The sequence below is a fragment of the Bidens hawaiensis genome, unplaced genomic scaffold, assembly GCF_021521415.1.
Source record: "Bidens hawaiensis isolate Kalapana, Puna unplaced genomic scaffold, B.hawaiensis_p1.1 tig00012231_1, whole genome shotgun sequence".
NCBI lineage: Eukaryota > Viridiplantae > Streptophyta > Magnoliopsida > Asterales > Asteraceae > Bidens > Bidens hawaiensis.
In genome coordinates, this window is record NW_027491990.1 from 670,271 (window position 1) to 678,210 (window position 7,940).

Sequence of the window (7,940 nt, forward strand, 5' to 3'; positions counted from 1 at the left end):
CGTGTCGCGATGGGGGGACACGTGGCAGACGCTAAGGCTGAGTCAACATACCACGCATCATTCCCTGAAATTGCACTACTCAATGCCCCAATAGAAGGGACCATCGCGCTACGCGATGGTTCCCAAAATCAACTATAAAAGGGGAGTGGTACGACACTTCGCAACGCAAATACAAATCACACACTCTACACACGTTTAGCCTCAGTTTACGTGCCAACCTCGTAGTGCGTTCCAAGCCCCGAAGTTCCAATGAGTAGAGCCTCAATACGCGAAAAGAGAGTAGAAGTGCTGCCCGTACAAGCATAGGAATATTCTAGATTACAGCTTTTATTGGCCATCGATTTTCAAAGACTCACACGAGTTTATCAGAGAGTGTGACACATGTCAGCGCACTGGTAACATCTCATCCCGTAATAAGATGCCCCAAAACCCTATTCAGGTTTATGAGGTTTTTGATGTTTGAGACATTGATTTCATGGGTCTGTTCCCTTCTTCTCAAGGGAACCGATACATTCTTATGGCCATCGACTATGTTTCTAAGTGGGTTGAGGCTCAAGCCTTGCCCACTAGCGACGCCCAAGTTGTAGTAGTATTCTTCAAGAGGTTGTTCTATCGGTTTGGTACTCCCAAGGCCTTGATCAGTGATAGAGGCAAGGTATGGGGTCACCCATCGGTTGTCCATCTCCTATCACCCACAGACGAGCGGGAAAGTGGAGAACGCAAACCGTGGTGTTAAGCAAATCTTGGAGAAACTGTCGGCAAGAACCAAAAAGACTAGTCGGACAAGTTGGATGACGCGCTTTGGGATTTCCGCACTACGTTTAAAACATCTATTGGGATCACACCCTTTAGGATGGTTTACGGGAAAGCGTGTCATCTATCGGTTGAGTTAGAGCATGGAGCATATTGGGCGTTGAGATCCGTTAATCTTGACTTAGCCCAAGCTGCGAAAAATCGGTATCTCCAAATTTAAGAGATGAGGCGTACGTGAGGTCGTGGAGTTATAAAGAGCGTAAAGGCGTTGCACGATCGGAAGTTGAAGAAGGTGAAGGAGTTCAAGTATGGGGATAGGGTTTTGGTTTATAATTCCCATCTAAGGATATTTCCAAGTAAGCTTAGATCGAGATAGGTTGGTCCTTACCAGGTGAAAGCAGCATTTCAGCAAGGTGCAGTGGAGCTTGTTGATCATGAGGGGAGAGTGTGGAAAGTGAGAGACCATAGGTTAAAGCATTATATCGGTGGGCCGGTTGATTCGGTCGGGGAAGATGTATTTCTCCTCGACATCCTTACTTTGATTGCTTGATAGGGATAGGCCTCGTGAAATACCCGAGTGTAGAGTTTGTATAATTTTTATATGTTTTCTTTTATTTTTGTATTTTGAGTCCGTTTGAAGTTTAGAGACTATTTGATGTCTGATTTGGGTGCTTTGAGCTTTGTTTTACAGGTTTGGATACTCTCATCCGCACTCAATCTCTATTCGGACGGGGGCATTCTGAGCTTATCTAATTGTAGAAGGCACCTGGAAACAGCAGCCGTGAATGAAATGTTATTCAATCGCGTTATTGAAACATGACATGCTAAGATCACTTCAATATTACCAAGGGAGTGTTCCATTTTCTTTGTTTTTTGTTTTATTTTATTTCTATTTTATTTTTGTCTTTTTCCTGTCTCCCATTGAGGACAATATGAAATTTAAGTATTGGCATGGGAAACTGACGATTTTAGGTAAAAGAAATTAAAATAATAAAAAAAACAAAAAAATTTAGAAAAAATGAATAAAAAATAAACAAATAAATTGAAATTTCTTTTAAAAAGGTCTCGAAAATTCTTTCGCAAATAATGGAAAATGATATCTTTATCTAAGGTTGATCTTTTAAAACTGCTATTATATATGAGCTTAAAAAAAGATAGCGCACTTAACTTGTGATGTGTCGGTAGGCCCAACTAGTGTTGAAAGGTTTTCCTTAATTATTATTAATATACCTAAATAATCATAAACCTTGTGGGTTCTCATTTAGAGGGGGAATAGTGAAGCTGAAAATTCAATAAGACATGGGAAGTATTCCTGTAATCTGACTACCTTGAGGTGGTGAGAACTACATGCACTTAAAATCAGCACGCCACTCTATTTTATGAAAGTAAACAATGAGTGGTGTCTATCTTTTATACGAGCTTAAAAAAATAGTTAACTATTTAAGAATAATATGCCTAACAGCACAAATTTTTGTTGCACGAGTATCAAAGATGTGCAATTATTTTGAAAGTAAAGGTGAATGAGAAAGTTAAGCAAATGTCCAAGAAGCATTCACTAACAAAATTAGAAAAAGAGGCCAAAAGTCACATACTATACGGGACCGAAAGCTTACGTGTTACCTTGAGGATGGTGACACTGAGGATACGCCATTGGGGTTCGAGGTTTTTAGTCAATAAATATTTTAGAAACTATTAACGGGTGGAGGCCTGGGACCGTCATATACTAGATTGTGGCTCGGGTGAAACAATGTTGGACCAAAATTCCCTAATATGGTTTTAGTTTTAGTTTTAGTTTTAGTTTTAGGTATTGCTTGTACGACCTCACTTGACCTTTCATTCTCCTAAATTCCACCTAAGTGCACTTTCTTCTTACCATTAAACGGTTTTTAGTTTACGGTGATAGATTGAACCAGTCTGTTGGAACCGGTCTTATTTATCTTTATTATGCTTGAGAGGGAGTAAGCAGATCTGTAACTCTTTCGATGCTAGACCCATTGGTTTATTGATATCACTTGAAGTTAATCATTAAATATGATGGGGGCTAAATAGGTTGGTGGCTGGGTTTAAGTGGACAACAATATCGGCAATTGCAGTTTTGGCATTTATCTGTGCTAAAAAATTAACCTATATGTTTTAAAGATCGATTTTGAATTATGATTCCATCGCATTATATATTTTTTGATGACGAAAAAGATTAAGCGTGGGGATATTTGATGTGTTGCAAAACACATATGGTTTTGACACCTGTTTTGTTAATAAAATCATGCTTAATTATATTGTTTATCTATCATAAACCTAAGGGGATGGTGACACATGGGGCCGTTTTTTACACCCGTTTTGTTGCAAAGCTTACGTGTTACCTTGGGGTTGGTGACACACGGGGCCGAATACTTTGTCATAGGCACACGCTTTTCATACATATTAGATAGTGCTGAGATCAAATCAATGATCGCATTGTAGGCAATATTATTCGTCAAAGACATTTCCACAACACTAAAGGGTGTGTTTGGTTCCTGGATTCTAACGGAATTGGAATTGGAATTTGTACAGGAAATGGAATTTGAATTGGAATGTGATGAGTTCCATTGAAAATTCATATCATGTATGGTTATAAATTTGTTAAAAGAATTGGAATGTAAAGACACCTAAAGGGACAAAATTACCCTTCCAAATTATCAAATATAACTAACCCTACCTTTTTGAAAAAATGATCAGACTTCATTTTTCTTTGAAGCTGCCGACTGTCACACCCCAAACTAAGGCGGAAATGCCAGGGCATGATCCGATTGCTCACAACTCGAAGATACTATCATAATATAAAGGTGACAATATCTATTTAATTATTTTATTTCAAATGTGCACACAATATCCAAATACAACAAAGTTATTCAAGTAAATAAATATAACAAGTTTAAATCCACGTTTTTCTTCATTATAACCCTAAGGACTTTCTAAGTGTCCATACTTCAACTTCAAGCAACCCGCGTATGCATAGAAAACAGAGTTTGTCAACAACACATGTTGAGTGACTTTATCACCAGTTTTCGTAATAAAATAAGGTTAATATAATAAATATGATATAGTATGATAAATGAGCAAAATGTAATAAATGCGGTAATGAAATCAAACCATGAGCAAATAAGTTGTCGATTGAACCATTGCCAAGCGAATCGGGCGCCGGAAAATCAACCATGAGCAAATAGTAAAAGAATAAGACCGTTTCCAAGCGAATCGAGCGGTGTTCAATAATATGAGAACCCTCTCCAAGCGGATATGTCAAGCGATTGCATACAATAACAAGTAATCACATAACAAGTATATGTGATTAATCACACAAAATTACATGTTTGCTATTTTTGGTATATATATATAGTATGATATACGCATATGTCCCCAAAACGTTTTAGAAAACTGAGTAAAATAGGGAAATGATAAAACTCACCTTAGATTAAAGGCAAGTGAGTATAATTAAGAATAAACGATTCAATGGATAAGCGAGTGGTCGAATACGCGTCAAACAAGATAACCGATCAGAACCTGAAACTTTGTGATATGAAAATATAAATAAAAAAGAACTTAATGACGTTGGAATCGATCCAAACGGATGAGTAGAACTCTAGTTATGTTGAATTAAACGTTTAAGCGAGCTGGTACTGACCAAAATCCGAACAGCGAGTCGGAAGTTGGGTTTTGGTTAGTAGCCTTAAAATCACGTAACGAGAATAAAAGTCTTCTGGACCAAACGTTGAATCCGGCCAGAAGCATGAGAAAACGTAAAGTCAAACTTGTTGACTGTTTTACCCTTTAACGGGTTTTAGGCGAATTCACCAGTCAACACCCTTCAATCACTGAAATTGATTGAATGTTATCGGCTAGTGAATGTTTATGAACGAAAACTCGGTTTACAACTTACCCGGAAAGTGAACGAACAACGAGATATAACGAGTCAAAGGTCCTTGAACTTGTAAAGTCAACCGATTTATGAACGGTTCTTTAAGAAATCACCAAAAACCGAAAGAATTGAGAGAGACAGAGAGGGTGACGGCTGAAGGGGATGTCTAGGGTTGTTGTAGGTTCCCAGCCGGATCTACACGGAATATCTCATTCTACGTAGGTGCGGAATCCCTACGTAAGACGATACGAGCGTAGAAGACGATACACGTTAACACGATCAAACACACGTTACAATAAACAAAGACACGTTGTATTGCAACTGGAAACACGTGATTCACTGATCACCGATTACACAACTCGTAAACTCGTTACAACTTGATTCCCGTCTCTAAACTCTATTATTTTCAAACTCAGCCGCAACCTAGTTGCTTATAAAGCACGACAACTTCGCCTAGCATGTTTAGGCGAAGTTGTCCCTAACTTCGCTTGTTCCACAAGTTCGCCTATATCAGCGAACTTGTGAGAACTTCGCTTACATCCAAATACAAATCCAACTAACTCGATTACAGACACTATATACTGAACTACTGACATCATGTACCAACAGACTCCTCCTTGGCAGTTGCTTCATATCTCTATCTTCAAGCACGTGTCTTGTAATCTTCAACAATCTTGTATCTTTCATCTTCAAGCATGAACTCCTTCTCGTACACAAACTGATACAACTCTTTGATATTTCTTCGCTTCTTCTTTCCAAGCAGGAATATAAAATATCTTTTTCTCGTTCAGCACCTGCAGATCAGCTTGAGACAAATTCACCAAGTGCATCGGATCATACACTCTCAGCAGCTCTTGTTCATCTTCATCCTCCATTACTGCTTCAGCTGTTTCACAATCAACATACCACCACTTCAAATCTTTGAGCACATCCTTAGGCATTTGTTTCATCGGCACTTCTTTTAAACACCGGATCGGCTTATACTTCATGATCAACCAAGGCTTGCCATCTGCTCTCATTCCTCTATCTTTATCTTCAATAAGCTTTCCTTTCTGTGGTTTCAACAGCTTGAACTTTTTCTCCTTTATACTTTCCTTCCAGACAATCTTTCCAATGACCCTAGCCATGTTATCATCACTCCTGTTTATTAACCCCAATCTGGCTAAGTCCTTCACTTCACATTCAGGCAATGTATTCAACGATCTCAACAGCCTCTTGAAATACTGAACACCATCATACCTTTTAATCACAAAGAGCCTCAACTGCTCATCATATAACCAGCATATAATCCCCTTTTTCGATTCAGCATAACCTCTAATGTTGTAACTTTTCTTGAACATAGTAGGGACCGCCGGTTTCTTAGTCTTTACAAACCACTGAGCGTTGCCTTCTTTCCATCTTGGCTGCTCTTCCCATTCCGTCTCATCGCTTCCCATATCTTGACTCATATCTGCCTTATCAACTTCCGGAATGTCGTGCTCAATGTTCTCCTCTACAATCTCTCCCTCTTCAATCTCATTATCAATAACAATCTCTGCCCCAATCTTCTCTATCTCATCAACCGGTAACACATCCTCATCACCTATAACATCATCTAACACCTCTCCAGCATCCACGACCACCACATCATCACCCGAACCGCCAACTGCACTCGTTGACTCCCCCCGAGATGTGGAAGTCCCAAGAGCTTGTTCAGTTCTTGGCAACTCTCCACCTGCACCTTTCGATGCATTGGGATCATCGTCTCGATCATTACGCTTCTTCGTCCTCAGCTCATCACCCTTACAGTTCGTCTCCCCCTGAGATGCCAAGAACAGTTTCAAAGCATCAATTATTTTTCCATGTTCGATCAGCAGGGACGATTGTATCTGATTCTCTGCAACGAGGCGCTGAATAGCATGGGTCTGGATAAGATTTACCCTTGATTGTTCTGCCACGACCCTTTCAAGCGCTGCTATTCGTTCCGAGTCGGATAAGGTTGCATCGAAATCAAACCTCAGATGTGATATATCTTGAGTGTACTGAGGAGGGATTTCCAATGTAACCGGGACCTCAGAAGTAGGCGTAAACGTAACCGCAGGTGGTATCGTAACTGACAACCCTGCAGTAGCTACAACTATCAACTCAATAAATCTTGCCACGACCTCCGTTGGAGTAAGAGTTGGAGGTGGCAAAGATACAATATCCGGAGCCGAAAGCTGGAATGAACTGGGTGGGATGCCAAACGAGGATGAAGTAGCCACCACGAGAACGTCCGTGGCGCTTGTCCCTGTAACAGGTAATGATGTCGGAACCATGGTCATACCGGACAGTGCGAGTGGAGTGAAACGTACCACCCTTGAGCTCTCACCAGCTCCCGAACCTGCACCTGTCCATTCCCTTCTTGATCTACGGACCAACTGATGTAAATCTTCTTCAAAATCTGAATCACTGTCATCGTCGTCTCTCTTTCTCTTCCCTTGAACCCTTTCTTGTGTTACTAAAATCCGTCTCGCTTCAGCCACATTCACACTAGAAACCAGTGCAGCCGAGACCTGTACATTTTCTTCAGGGTCAACACGCTCCATATCAAAAAATCCTTGACCGCCAAACGCTTCATCAAGGTCTACATTTTCCTCCGGTGACACAACAGGAGCAGCAGGTATAGCTTGTTGTACCTCAGGTGGTTGAGGTGCTCCAGCCTGTTGTGGTTGAGGATCCCGAAACTCTTCCCCTCGAGCTGGAACATACTCTGGGTTGATCAAATACCCGAATAATGGAGTATGTCGAGGACGGAGCTCAGGCTTGCTTCTTGCACTCGATGATCTACACTGAGCGAAGATCCTCTTGCTTACACTTTCCACGTATCTAATTGGTCGGCGCTGAGGTAACGTGGGAGCAACATGATTCAAGATCATTTGTAGGAATCTTGGATACATAAGAAATCTCTCACGCGCCACCGCTCTTCTCTGACGATCTATCTCGTAGAATACCATCTGACTAAAGCTGTAACGCTTATTGTAAGTCAGTGCAGTCATCGCCGACTGCATGGTCGCGCCCATCCCGTCTGTACCGGCCTTTCTTCCTGACATACACACGATCATCACATGCATGAGAAAGCGCCACTGGTCTAGCAAGAACCCCTTGCGTCTCTGAGTATCCCCCAAAGGACCAGAATATCCCATCCTCAGAAACGCACCATCTCGGAATGGAGCCACAAAGTCGGTAGGATCGTCTCTTGTTTCATCCCCAAACTGTAACGCCACCCTGATTTGTTCAGACGAGAACTGTACTATCTGATTATTAACCGTTGCAC